The sequence below is a fragment of the Manis javanica genome, chromosome 7 (genome assembly GCF_040802235.1).
Source record: "Manis javanica isolate MJ-LG chromosome 7, MJ_LKY, whole genome shotgun sequence".
In the NCBI taxonomy this organism is placed as follows: domain Eukaryota; kingdom Metazoa; phylum Chordata; class Mammalia; order Pholidota; family Manidae; genus Manis; species Manis javanica.
In genome coordinates this window covers 44,212,506-44,226,108 of record NC_133162.1, presented here as the reverse complement: position 1 = coordinate 44,226,108, position 13,603 = coordinate 44,212,506, and the positions used below count along the sequence as shown (strand labels likewise).

Here is a 13,603-nt window from a genome sequence, read left to right as displayed (position 1 = left end):
GGTGGTGATGAGAGCCGTGGAGAAAATCAAGCAGGGTAAGGGGCTTAAGGGCGTACTAGGCTGGGGGTGGGGTTACGAGGGGTCCTCCCTGATATTTGAGGAGAATTATCAGTGCAGTGGGGGGCCAGCTGTGTGGATATTTGGAAGAAGAGCATTTCAGGCAGAGGGCACAGCAAGTGCAGTGGCTCTGAGGCAGGAGTGTGCCTGCACCTCAGATGGGGAAGGGTGAGGAGGCAGGAGGGCCAGGAGGGGAGGTCAGACAGGCCAAGGTATTGTCAGGGCTCAGCTTTCACTGGGGCGAGGCCGGAAGCTCCCTGAGGGTAGTGAGCAGGAAGCAAGTGACTGATCTGACTGAAGCTTCTAAAGAACAGTCTGGGGAAATAACCAGATGCCCACCAGCTGATGAATGAGTAAACTAAATGTGGGATCTCCACACAGTGGAATGTCGTTCAGCCAACACAGAAGTGAAGTACTTGGCATACGCTACAACATGGACGAACCTAGAAAATGTGCTAGGTGAAAAAGCCAGACATGAAGGGCCACATAGTGTATGATTCCATTCATATGAAATGTCCAGAGGAGGCAATCCATGGAGACAGAAAGCAGATCAGTGGTTGCAGGGCTGGAGGGAAGCAAATGAGGAACCCCTGCTGGTTGGTACAGGGTTTCCTTTGGGGATGATGAAAATGTTTTGGAATTAGAGGGAGTGGTTGCTCACCTTTATGAATATACTAAAAACCACTGAATTGTATATGTTAAAATGGTGGATTTTATCTCAGAAAACTTACATAAAGGACATTCTGGCTGCCCAAGGTGAAGAGACAATACAGGGAGGGGCCTTTCCGAGGAGGTGGAGTCAGTAAGTGCAGGTGTGTGGAGGAGCGAGAGGCCATCAGCTCCTGGGCCTGTTAGAAGAGTCAGTTGGATTTGCTCGTGAGAGGGGTGGGTTGGCATGGGGGTGTTGAGAATGGCTGTACAAGGTATTTGACCTGATGGGTAGAAAAATGGAGTTCTTTCTTCCTGAGATGGTCAAGCAGTAGATTTGGTGACAGGGAAATGGAATCTGTAGGTTAACTTTCAACAAGTTATGTGTGACCTTGTTAGACATCCAAATGGAAGTGCCAAGAAGGCAGAGAGGGGTTGCTGTTAAATGTCCAAAAAGCACTGTGGGGTGGGAAGGCCCATATTTGAAGCGTTTGATGATCTCTGTGGTGTAAATACTGCTCCTATGGCAGATCTCAAGCCGTCAGCATGACCCCAGCTGGCTCTTCTAGATCTGGAAATCCAACAGTTGACTCTCAGGAGCCTCTAGGAGCCAAGGAGGCAGCAGTCAACACTTTGGGGAGCCAGGCTGGAGGTGGAAATGGAAGCATCACCAAGGTCTGTACTGTATTTAAAGCCATGGGTCTAGCTGGGCTCACCTGCAAGGTGGCTGTGGGTAGAGCAGAGAGGAGGGTTGCACAGGGCAGCCCCGGGCACCCGAATGTTCGAATGTTCGCATGAGGGGAGATGAGGTCAAACGCAAAGGTGTTTGACCTCCACCCCTGCGGGAGGAGGATGGGGAGGGAGCACTGCAGGACAGAAGAATGATTATGGCAGTTGGGGGCTGGGGGTGGGGGGTTTCTTAGGACTCAGAAGAGGGGTGAGGCAGTCTGCCCTAACATCAGGCAGGGTTCATCCATAGCATATGGATCTGTGTTTACTTTTATTTTCAGCATAATGACTCTTAATTGCCCTCCTTAGGGAATGTCCAAATCTACTAACATTTACAGAGCAGGCCTACCAGGCCTTTTTTTTTAAAGATACTTGACCCTTTCCTCCCACCTGCCTTCAACGCCCTCCCCTGGCCAACCAGATAGAGAGATGCAGGACTTCCCCTCCTCAGTTCCGCAGATCCATGCAGATCTGAAAACTCATCCTATAAGGACAGGACAAAGCTTAAATAAGCCGACCACTAAGGTGCCGTGAGCATCCGGCAGATGTCAAAGGCATGTGAAGTGAAAGCAGCCAATCAAGAAGGCTACATCCTGAATGATTCTGTGACATTCTCAGAGATGCAACTGTAGTGACAGAGAACTGACGAGTGGTTAGTGGGGGTTGGGGCAGGAGGACCAACAGCATAAGGACATTTATGGGGCAGTGGAACTGTCTTGTTCCCTAGTTGTGACTGGGATGCCACAAAGCTGCATGTGTTAAAGCTCATAGAACTATATGCCCCAAATGTCAATTCACTGCATGTTAATTATAAAAATTATAAAATATTAAAAACCTCTCCACTCACCCCTCCCCCAGCAAAAAAAAAGGGAAGTGAAAGATACCAGCATAAATAGCACCGTTGTTGAACTTTTAACTCAGCACCATCCTTCTCTTCTCTGTCATATAATTTTCAGCAGGTATATAATATACACCCTCCTATAAAGCCAGAAGGATAGACTGGAGGGCCTTGAATGCCACAATGAGTTTGAACCTAATTCAGTAGGCAATCCGGAGCCATTGATGGTTCATGGGCATGAGTGATAGCCTCAGAGCTGTGCTTTAGGTTGATTAATATGGACACCAGGAGAATGTGGACAGTGACCGAGGAGGATGGCAGACAACACAAATGGGCAGGAACTAGATGTGGGGTCTGTGGGAAAGGCAGAGGTTGGAATGAAGCTAGGGTTTGGAATCCCAGGGATGGGAGTAGCAGAAGCTCAAAGGGGCAGGCTAGGAGAAATGAAAGATAGGAGCTGCCTCCACTCTTCTGAGCAGAGGCCGGGACTTCCCCATTTCATATTTACCCCAACTTAGCTTGTCATCTGAATGCCCCCATCCATCCTTGCCCGCTGCCTTGTGCCAGTCTGTTTCTGTCTGTTAATTTCTTATTGAATCTGATCATCTTTTGTCCCCCTCCCCACTATTCCTGTCTCTGTCCTCTGATTTTTCTCATATCCACACATTCAAATAAATACACATGTAGCCCACTTGTTCATTCAGTCATAGATGTTGTGTGGCCAACACATGTTTGCCTGAGAAGGTGTGGAATGTGGGAGTAGGAGGGGCTTTTTGCAGGCCTGGTCATTTGTGCCTAGGCTTGACTTCCAGATGCCCAGGGGTGGCTGAGTGACGCATGGGGCTGTCACTAGGCATAATCACCCATCCACCAGAGAGCCCAACCCCCTGTCGCAGCCCAGGACCCATTCCTTAGGGCAATTGTGGAATCTTCGTTCAGGAGGGAAGGAACCCAAAGCTGGGCAGACCTTCCTGGCAGCGGGGCTGGGACTGGGAGGGAGATGAAATCACCTACTCCCTTTTGGCTCCCAGATCCCAGGACACCCAGGTTCATGGCTTTTAGATAGTCTTGAGCTCTGCTCTGTGGGCCCCTTGAGGAACTAGGATTTTTGAAAGGCAGCCAAGAGAGGGCAGTTTGCCTGAGGTCACAAAGCACATCAGCTCCAGGGCTCTCTCCTCCTCCCCCAGCCCTCTCAGTGCCCTTCTTGCCACCCAGAGGCACGCAGAAGATGGACTCAGAAGTAGAGGAATACAGAGGGGTGATTAGAGGCAGGCAGTGTGTCCCTCCTGATTTCCATAAGGCATTTAGATTTCTTTACCTGCTGTGCATTTCTCTCTCTGTGGGAACAGGGAAATAGTTCCAGCATAGTGAATAGGCAGGCAGCTGCTGAGTGCAAAGCCCAGCCCCCAGCTCGGTCTCTGCCATCCATGCCCCTTGTCCTGAGGCCCCTAGCAGGCCTGGCCAGAAACAAAAGGATTGGATGGCCCCTTGGCTTGCTAATGAGGTTCATACACCTGCTGCAGTGGCCGTGACTCTGACCACAGGATCCTTTCCAGAAGGGGCCCCAGAGGGAGCCGTGGGATAGTTCTGAGCTTGGGGCAAACTGACATGCATACCTTTTTTCCTCTGCATTTGGGCTCTCCTCCCTGTGCCTCTGAGAACACTTACCTCAGCCCCAACCCCAGCCAAAACTCACTGCCAGTGGAGTGGGGGCCAGGGTGGGGTAGGAGGGGGCTGGTGGAAGCCAGGTATGCGAATGAGGTCCAAGTTGGCAGATTCTGATTGGGGTACCAGACCTTAAAGTTAAGAATGTGGTCACCTGTGCTGGGGGTTGTGCCTGGATTTCAAGGCAGGACCATGAAGAAGGAATTGCTAAGCTTTCCATCTGGGGCACGTGCCTTCCAAAGTCCCATGTAGAAGGGAAGGAAGGAAGGGGAAGGGGACATGGCCTGACCCCCTTGGGATCATGGGGAGTTGGGGGTGGAGCATGTCATCTGAAATTAAGAGCTTGAGCCTCAAATCCTGTGTGGCCCCTCCTATCCTTTGCACATGAATTAATTAGCCTGACAGCAATCTCTGCATGTGTGGGCCTGGAAAGGTCCCTGTGACCCCTGGGCCATCCACATAACACTTGCCCTTTGGCAATGCCCACAGACACTATTAAGGGGAGCCTAGCCCTCCCAGCCAATCCCCCTAAAGCAGCTTTATTTCCCTTAGAACCCACTGGGCTGACTGCCCTAGAGGCCCAGGGCAGCCCAAATATTTGGATCCTACCACAAATGGCTATTTTCTTAGGGCCTAGAAATGAGGCCAGAATGGCCAGTTCCAACCCTGGGAGGTAGGTGCAGTTAGCTTTGCTGTTTCAGGTGGACATAGGTGGCACCTATGACCCCTGCTCAGAAGATACCTACCCACAGCAAAGGTCACCAGGGCTGCAAGAGGCTCTAGGTCAGCTGGGTACCCATCCTCCCTGGCAGAGGACCAGCTCCTGTGTATGAGCTGCATGGGGGCTTGAGTCTCTGAAGTGGCAGCATCTGAGGGGCACCTGTAGGACACTGGGGCTAGTGTGGTTGTAACTAGGTGCTTAGAACCCATTTTCCACAAGTGCATGACCTCCATACCAGGGCAGTGTTGCCATCTGACGCCTACTGGGCTCTCAGGCCTCACAGAGTTGGGGCCTCCTCTCCTGGTTTGCCTATGACTGCCCAGGTTTTAGCACTTTAGGTCACAGGCAAACTGGGAGAGCTGGTCATCTAGGGGCAGTGTCCATCATCTTTGATGTAGGCCTGAGAGACAGCCTACTCCCAAGATGGAGATGCTGAGGCTTTGAGCCAGATAGGCCTGGAATGCAGAAAGAAAAAGATGGCAGGGCTGAACTAGTTAGCATGTTACATGGGCTTTACTTGAGTCCCTGGAGCTGGGACTCTGTGCCCAGAAACAGAAGGGGGTGGGAGGAGGGGGGGATGTCAAGGAGAGAGACAGGTGGTCAGGTGTAGCTGGGCTTTGAAAATGTGAGATTCCCATAGTGCACTAGGGTGGTGGGCTGCAAATTAGGAAAACCATTTGGAAGCACCTGTCCCTCATTTACATTAGTGCATGTGCCCAATCATATTGTAATTCATTTCCCAGAAGAGCCAGGGCTGGCTGCAGGACCTACTGACAAGATCCTTCCTGAGGGAGGGAGGGATGCACGTGCAGGTGAGGAGCACCTGCCCGCCCTGCACCCTCGTCTACAGACGAAATAATACACACGTCTGCGCAATGAAATTGACAGCTCTCGAGTATTCTTTCCCCAAAGTGCTAGCTGCCGATCGGATTGAATTAGATTTCACAGGGGTTTTTGCAATACATGGAATTCACCAGCAAATTACTCTTAAAGAGGGAAAATCAATCATTTGGAGCAGAGATAAGCTGAAGGCAAGGCAGCCTTGGATTGATCCCGTCTGTGCAGGCGTGTGTGGAATTCAGCAGATAACCTGGGGGGAGGAGGGGGAGTCTGGCAGAGGGACAGGGAGGGGAGAGAAGGGAAGGAAAGAGGGACACAGAGGAGGAGAGAGAGAAAAGAGGTGGACATAGAAGGTAAAGGAGGCAGGGGGAAAAGGGCAAATGAGAGGTGAGGGGGGAAAGGGGAAGACAGAGCAAGAAGGCTAGAGGAGGGAAGGGCAATGGAAGGGGAGAGGAAATGCAGAGAAGACGACAAAAGGTCAGCAGGAAAGGGGAGAGAAGGAGTAACAGAGGCAGTGGAGAGAGGATGGACTGGAAAGCATTTTAAAAAGTCCAGCAAGTGTTAACAGGCCCTTAGAAAATCACCCAATTCTCACTTCCCATTGTGCAGATCAGGAAATTGTGGCCCAGGGAGTGGAATGGGCTTGCCCCAGTCACGTGGTGATGAATAGCCGGTCCAGGGCAAATGGTTCCTGACCGCACTGCTCAAGGGCCTAAACCACAGAGGAGCTTGGGAAGGTGGTACAGGTGGGCTGAGAGCCAAGGGCAGTGTCTGTCCTTCACCCCAATGCAGGCCTGAGAGGCGGCCCACTCAGGGTGGAGAAAATGAGGCTTTGAGCCTCTAGTGGCCAGACAAGCCTGGATTGCAGAAGAGAAAGAAGGCTGAGCTACCAAGTGTGAGATGTGGACTTTGTTGCTGCGCTGGACTTGAGACTCTGTGCCCAGGAACAGGAGGGGTGGGGCAACAGGAGGAGACAGAGGCGGTCCTACCCAGGAACTGCAGGGGAGGTGTCAGCATCAGTTCCCCTAGACTCTGAAATCTGGAAGGTCCCTGGGGTTGAGGCAGAATTAGGGAATGGAGGCAGTGACAGCCTCTGGGCTCCAGCTTTGCAGTGGGCATGGGGAGGCAGGCAGGGCCAGAGGAACACAGTACCCCCACCCAGGTGTAGGAGCCTAGAGGGAGAAACAGCAATCTTTGAGGGGAGTGGGGGTGGGGGGCAGGCCTTCTGCCAAGGTTCACTTCGGCATGTCTGATTGGGGTTAATTAAGTGAAAGGGTGGACAAAATTGTGATAAGAGTACATCTTGGTGGACTTTGATTTTCTGCCGCTCAATAGCATGGATTAGACCAACAGAGCCCAATGCAGGAGGGAGGGAGACCTACAGCACCCGGCCCGAGGCGGGGTCCTCTCACCCCTGCACACACCCAAACCACTGCTCTCCTTCTCTGCCTGCCTCTCGTTCCTAGCCAAGATCTAGAAATCAGTTCCTCCCCAGAACAAGAATAACAACTCTCTTTTATTGAGCACTTACTCCATCCCAGGCACTTGGCCACGATCTGCAGCTCACATACCACACCCTATCAGGTAGCCCTCATTCTTCCCATTTTGAAAATGAGGAAATGGAGGCTTGAGGAGGTAAAAGCATTTGTTCATAAATCACAAAGGCAGTGCTTTTAGCCACCACTGAAGCTTGGCTTCACAGTCTGGAATCACTGGGCCTGAGGCACTTCCCTGATAGGCCTGGTTCTGGACAGGGCTCCTGTGAAGGTGCCACTGACTGTGGGAGCTCAGCTCTGCACTTCCGGTCCTTAGCCTGGTTCCTAGCTTGAGCTAAGGGTGTCCACCAGCCCACAGACCTCCCCAGAAGCTTCACAAGGTCCCTGGACCTTCTCTGACTTTATTTACAACTACCCACAACATAAAGACCCACTTCGTCCTTGCTGCCCTTCCCTTGGCACCCTGCATCTACACAACCCTGGTCCTCCTTATTCAGTTGAAAGGAATTAAGGTCCCCTCCAGGCATAACTTAGTTCACAGAGCGGGGTACGTGTCCCCTAGCATTTAGGGTACAAAATAAAACACACAAGACTCCTACCATCAGAGAGCCTCCTGTGTTAGGCAAGAAAATATAAATCACCTGTCACCTACCAAATCACAGTGGGGCAAAGACATGACACTGCTTCTTAATCTTGTGCATATGCCTCATTCTCCCCACTTCACAGATGAATAAAAGGAGGCTCTGGGACCTTGCTGAAGGTCAGACAGCTAGGAAATGACAGAGCCTGCAACCCAACCCTAGACCTACTCTCTGCACTGCAGCATACCACTGGGTCACCAACCCAGCTACTACACTGACCTATAGCAGAGATGGACATTTCCAAGGTGCAAAAAGGTGTCGCCATCAGCAGGGAGATGCCTCAAGACAGGAAGAACCATGCCAGAGCCAGAGGGATGAAAGAGGCATCTGTAGGCCACTCATCAGGGAAGGGGTCTGGGTGGGGGTGGGGGCCGGAGCTAGGCAGGGAAGTGCCAGTGCCCAGAAGCATGGCACAGGTGAAGCCTGTGATGATGACCAAGGGGAGGCACACCCAGAAGGGGAGGCACAGGCCCTGAGACAAGCCAGGACTCTCCCATGCAAGCCCACAGTAGGGGCCAACCTGAAGCTCCATCTCCAAGAGGAGGAGAGGCCCTGTGTGTGGCAGTTGTTAATGTAAATACCACCCTGGTGGCCCCCTGGGTTGTTGTGAGCATTTCAGAGAGCTGAAGTTTGCAGAGGGCCCATAATAAACAATAAATAGTTGAAAACCAATATTGGGTCAATTCACAGAGCCAGGTGACCAATGGGAGGGACCTGGGTCTGCTGGCTCTGGGAGCTGCAGGGAGACAGGAGAGGTGTCCTTTCTGAGCAGTGCCTGCCCTGACCGCTCTCATGGCCACCCTGACACTTCCAGGAGCCCAGGGTCAGAAGGCAGCCCCTTCTGGCAGCAGCTGAGAACTCGCCAGAGCTGGTGTGCAACCCTCGGTAGGGAATGATGAGACTTCAGTTGTCAAGAGCAAAACACAGTTTGCTGCATGGGGTGGGTACCGGCAGGAGGAGAGATTTCACATGTCCTCCCTGCTCCCAACAAATAAGTGAAGCCGAACCGTGGAAGCCCTGCAGGCAGCCGCCATCTCCCCAGCCTGGTGCGGGGAGCGCGGGTGCTGCCGCTCAGCTCCAGGACCTGAGGCTGCCGCCTATCAGCCTTCTCATCGCCTCTCCCAGCTGGAAGAGAATTTAATCCACTAGGCTCCTCTCCACACACACTGGAACTCCTTTTGATGTTCCTTTTTGTCTCCTTTCCTAACAAAATTGCCCCTCGACAGCTCAGAGAGGGCCTCCTGCCTCTGCCTGCCCTCCCAGCCCCACAAAGCAGCCCTTAAGGGGCTGGCAGGGCCTGCACCCTCCACCAGCCCGCACTTCCCTTCCCTCAGCCTTCATCGGCGACCTTGGGAGAGGCGCCTGCTTGCCCCGCAGGCCTAGCTCCTGCCATATGGAGCTGTCTCCTTCCAGTCCTTCGCAGACCTCTGGAGCAGTAGTGGGCAAGGGACTCAAGCGTGGGATGGTGAAGAGCTTAGACTCCGCAGGAACCCAAGAGAGGAGCTCCAGGCCTTTGTTGGCAGCTGTGAGGCATGAACAAATTACCCTCTCTAGCCTCAGTTTCCTTTTCCATAAAAGGTGTGGGCTGACACTGATGTCATTGGCTGTTATGTAGATTCTGGTTAAGGTACGTAAAGCACATAGTTGGGGCTCGATAAATGGAAGCTGTCTTTTCTACAAGACGTCTGGCCGGGGTTGAAGTTAATAGGGGTTTTGTACCAATTTAGCAAACTGGGTGAGGATCACGCACACACCTGTACACGGGGACTGACTGTTACAAGCCAAGTTCCAGCAGGACTTGGCCCTCTGGGCAGGTTCTGAAAGGGGTAGGCTGAGCATTTGAGGGCCCTTAGCCAGAAGGGTGCCCTGGTGTCTCAGGACAGCCATATGAGGGGTCCTGACAACTACAGGGACAGGCCTGAGTGAGCTCCCAGTCCCTGGTGGCAGATCAAGGAGAAGGGAGCAGAGCTCCTTGAGACCCAGAGTCGTAGCCTGAAAGGGCTGGGAGGCCATGTGGGCAGGGAGATCCGGAGCTCCTGCCTGGCCAGATATGCAGCCCGAATCTACACTGAGCTCAGCGCCACCTTCCAGGCATCTCCTCGCTCCTTCACTCGTGTCCCCTGCCTGTGCCCGCGTCACAGCTCCAGCCCCCACCCCCATGAGGTTTTTACTCAGCTTTCTCCCTCCAGCGGCTCATCCCCCTTCTCTCACTGGTTGATCTTCCCCGCTGTTTGCAGGCTTGCTGCCTCCTTCGCCTTACTGCCTCCTGCGCCTTACTGCCCCCATGATCCTCAAACATCAGTGCATCACAGCACCTGGAAGGCTTGTTAAACCAGAGGCTGAGCCCCACCCTCCGGAGTCTGATTTCCCCGACCTGGGCCTGGCCGCTGTCTTGGCTTTTCTAACAAGCCCCTGGGTGATGCTGACGCCACTGGTCCCTGTACCACTCTCAGCCGCTGCTATGCCCTAGCGATTCTCATCCTCAGATGCACATTAGAACAAATAACTTGGAGAATGTGACAAAATCCTGATGTGTGCCCCTCTCCCCAACACCAACCTGATTTCTTTGGGATGCAGCCGAGGCACGGAAATATTTTAAAGATCCCCAGGTGACTGGTGTGCAGCCACTCTGCCTCTCCCTTGCTGGCCTTTTCTGGATCCCTGTGGGTGCCACCAAGCAGCCCTCACTACCCACTGATGTCTTCCCAGCCTGGCTGTGCAACGTAGTTCCCTAGGGAGTGTCAAAAAAATGCAGCTGCCTGGGCCTCACACCTGAGAGATCCTGACAGTGGCCATGGGCGTCCGTGTTTCTCCTTAGAGCTCCACTGTCAAAACTTCTGAGGTGCTGCCAGTGAGGAGGGGTGCACTAGAGTGATTCACACACAGCCGAGCAGTTCGCCTTCCTCTTTTACCCCAGTGTTCCTTTGCTCCAGAGCTTAGGGTGGCTCCCCATTGCTCATGAAAACCTTGAGTGCTGAAGCCCTCAAGAGGGTGGTTGTGGTGGGACTCTAGGAGGCCCCCAAAGCCTCCTGATATTCCAGCCATCTTGCTGGCTTTCCCACAGGGACTCTGTGCAAATCATCTCACTTTGCCTCATCATTAACTATTCATTCCCTGCTCCATGGTGGTGGTTTTTATTTTTGCTTAGGCCTTTTGGTTTTTAAAGGGTGGTCTCAGACCAGCAGTATTGGCCTCACCTGGAACTTGTTAGAAATACAAATTCACAGGCCCCAACCCAGACCTGTGGAGTCAGAGAATCCTGGGGGAGGGCAGCAGTCTAGTTTAAGAAAGCCTCCAGGTGATTCTGATACGAGCACATGACAGGACTGAGAACTCCAGGTTTAAAACCACTTCCTCCATGTGGAATCCCTACTCTGCTGGTCCTTTTTTCCCTTCCTTCACTCCTAAAGCCAGTTCAAAACTGCCTTCTGGGGCAGCCTCACCTGCTGGAGTTCCCTTAGATTCAGCCCTGGAGGGCTCAGCTGGGCCCTGGGAGCTGGGCCTGGGCTCTTATCCTCACTCTGCTGCCAACAGCCTGTGCAACCAGCTTCTCAGGAGGGGTTTCCAGACTCAGTGTTCTTACCTCCGCCCTATGGCCTGTGGGAAGAGGACGCACAAGGTAGTGGGTGAGGAAAAGCTGCAAAGTCCTACCACTTCCTGAGCACCTACTGTGTGCCTGCTCTGATGGAGGTTTACGCTAGGCATGGTCTGCAGCCTGAAGGGGCTCCTCGCATTGCCCATACCCAACAGAGAGTTATTCTCTGGTTATTCTCAACAGTGTCTGGCAACAAGTGGGTGTCCCTTAAATGTGTGCTGTGTTATTGTGAATATTGTCATCTATTTGTACAGTTACAGAACAATCTCCAAGGTGCAGTTTTCAGTGGAAAAAAAGTTTGGCATAGAGCAGTATGTATAGTGTGCTACTGTCTGTGTCCAAGAGGAGAGACATAGATACATACCGCTCATATATGCATGGATTTCCTGGGGAAAGAGACCCAAGGATTGGGGGCGGTATCGACTCTTAGTGGCTGGGGCAATGGGGAGAGGGAGATGGTGGTATGCCGTTTATGCTTTTGAACTATGTGAAAATTTTCCATGTCTATGTTTATCATCCCCTTAACATTGTCTATGTTAGGAAAATTAAAACATGACAATGCTTGGGGTCATTTCCTGCAGCTTTTTTTTTCCAGCTCTTGTGAGTAGGACGGGGATGTGACCCCTCCCCTCCCAGCCTTGCACTACCCACCTGCTCCCCTCCCTCTGGCTGAGAACCAAGCGAGCCCAGGGAGACAGGAGCCCTGGTCCTCCCCTCACCTTTCGTGCCTTTGCACCTCCTCCTCTGTGTCCCCATTCCTAAGTGTGGGGCTGCACAGACCTCCCCACTGCCCTGCACCTGTGCATACCCCACACCCCTCCTCAGCATCCCCAGAGGCTGTGGCCCCTCAGATGTGGAGGGGGCTGTCCCAGGTCCACACTCGGGTCTGTCTCGGCCCCTGTCCCTTACCCAGACCTTGAATCTCACCATCTTTTCTTTCTGGTTCCTTCCTCTACTCTGTACCCTTCCGGCTCCTCGGTCTCCATGCCCTTTGACTGAACGACTCCTACTGATAGAATTTGGTAAGTGAGCCTGGGAGGAGCAGGGCTGGGAAGGCATGGTGGGCACCAGGGGGAGGGGGCTTCACAAGGTGTTGCTCCACCTGCCCAGGCATTGCTCAGCCTATCCCCTCCCCTTCGGGGCCAAGGTCCAGGGAAAGGAGAGGTGTTGGTGTCACCTGCTCAGAGCTGTCACACTCTGCTGGCTTTGGCTATTAGTGCCCCTTCGGGCATTTAATTGGTCCCCTCCATCTGACAGATGGATGCCATGCCAGGGAGAACTGGAAACTCCATGGCCTGTCAGGGCCAGAGGAGCACGTGTGCATAGTCCCCCTAGACCCACTCTGGGCTGAGGGCTCTCAAGACCCCATTGCTTGCCTGGACCTTAAGATTGGCAGTGCCCTGGTTTTGCCAATTAGTAATTGTAAATAGAAAAACTCAAGAGACTGATGGGTAAATATTAACATGCATTCATTACACAAATGCACTTGAGCCCCCTTGGGACAGCTCCAGGGGCATAAGAATCTTATGAGCTCTCAGGCTTCGCTGAGGGTGTCGTTTCCAGCCTTACCAGGATCATTGCCCTGACCATGTAAAGGCTTTCAGGTTGCCTGGCTGCCCCCCTCTCAGCAGGAACAGGTTCTGGAAGGCATGCCTCCCTTGCCAGTCCCTGGTTCCACAGAAACATGTACACAGAGGGGCTGTGCTGGACACCGGGCCAGCGGTGGGCAACACAGGAGAAGCAAGAAGACATCCTACTGGGGCCGAGAGCCTGGGTCAGTGACCCACTGGGCATCTGCAGCAAGGGTCAGGAGAGGCTCTGGGCTGGTTTGTTACCAACCACAGGCCACCCAGCTAGGTTAGAGGGGGGCTCTTTGGGGGTAATTACCCCCCATACAGGAGGTTGAATCACTTTCCAAGCAGACCAGACTCGGGAGAGTCAGCAAGCCATGTCTCCCACCTTCTGCAGGGGCTTCTTCTCCTGATCTAGGGGCTGGGGTAGCATGTAGACAACACATTCTTTGTGTGAGGACAAGCCAGGTAGTATATAAGGGCTCTGTGAGCTCTGGTCCTGCTTAGAATGATCAGAAACTCCTGACCTAGAGGTACCTGCCCACCCCCACCAGCTAAAACTATGGACTTTGCTGCTGTGCTGTAGCAGAATGTGATGGATATGTCAGCTCTGGGCTGTCTGGGGGTCAGGGACCTCTAGACTTTCCTGGGTCGGCCTCAGTTGGGGGGTACACAGGTTCATTTTGCTGCTCAGCCATCTGGGTTATTGGCACTCCATGTGTAAGCAAGCCCGTGTTCTCCCTGCCTGACACCTTCCAGAGGGAGCAAGGGGAGCAGCAGTGCCCTTCTCTGCCCCGCATGC

At 53.0% G+C, this 13,603-nt stretch overlaps 1 protein-coding gene across 1 annotated transcript in view; it reads left to right on the top strand.

The window, feature by feature from the left end:
* Positions 1-13,603, top strand: part of LOC140850399 (cadherin-23-like) — a 298,275-nt gene that overhangs the window by 225,421 nt on the left and 59,251 nt on the right. The gene's annotated exons all lie outside the window — the stretch shown is intronic.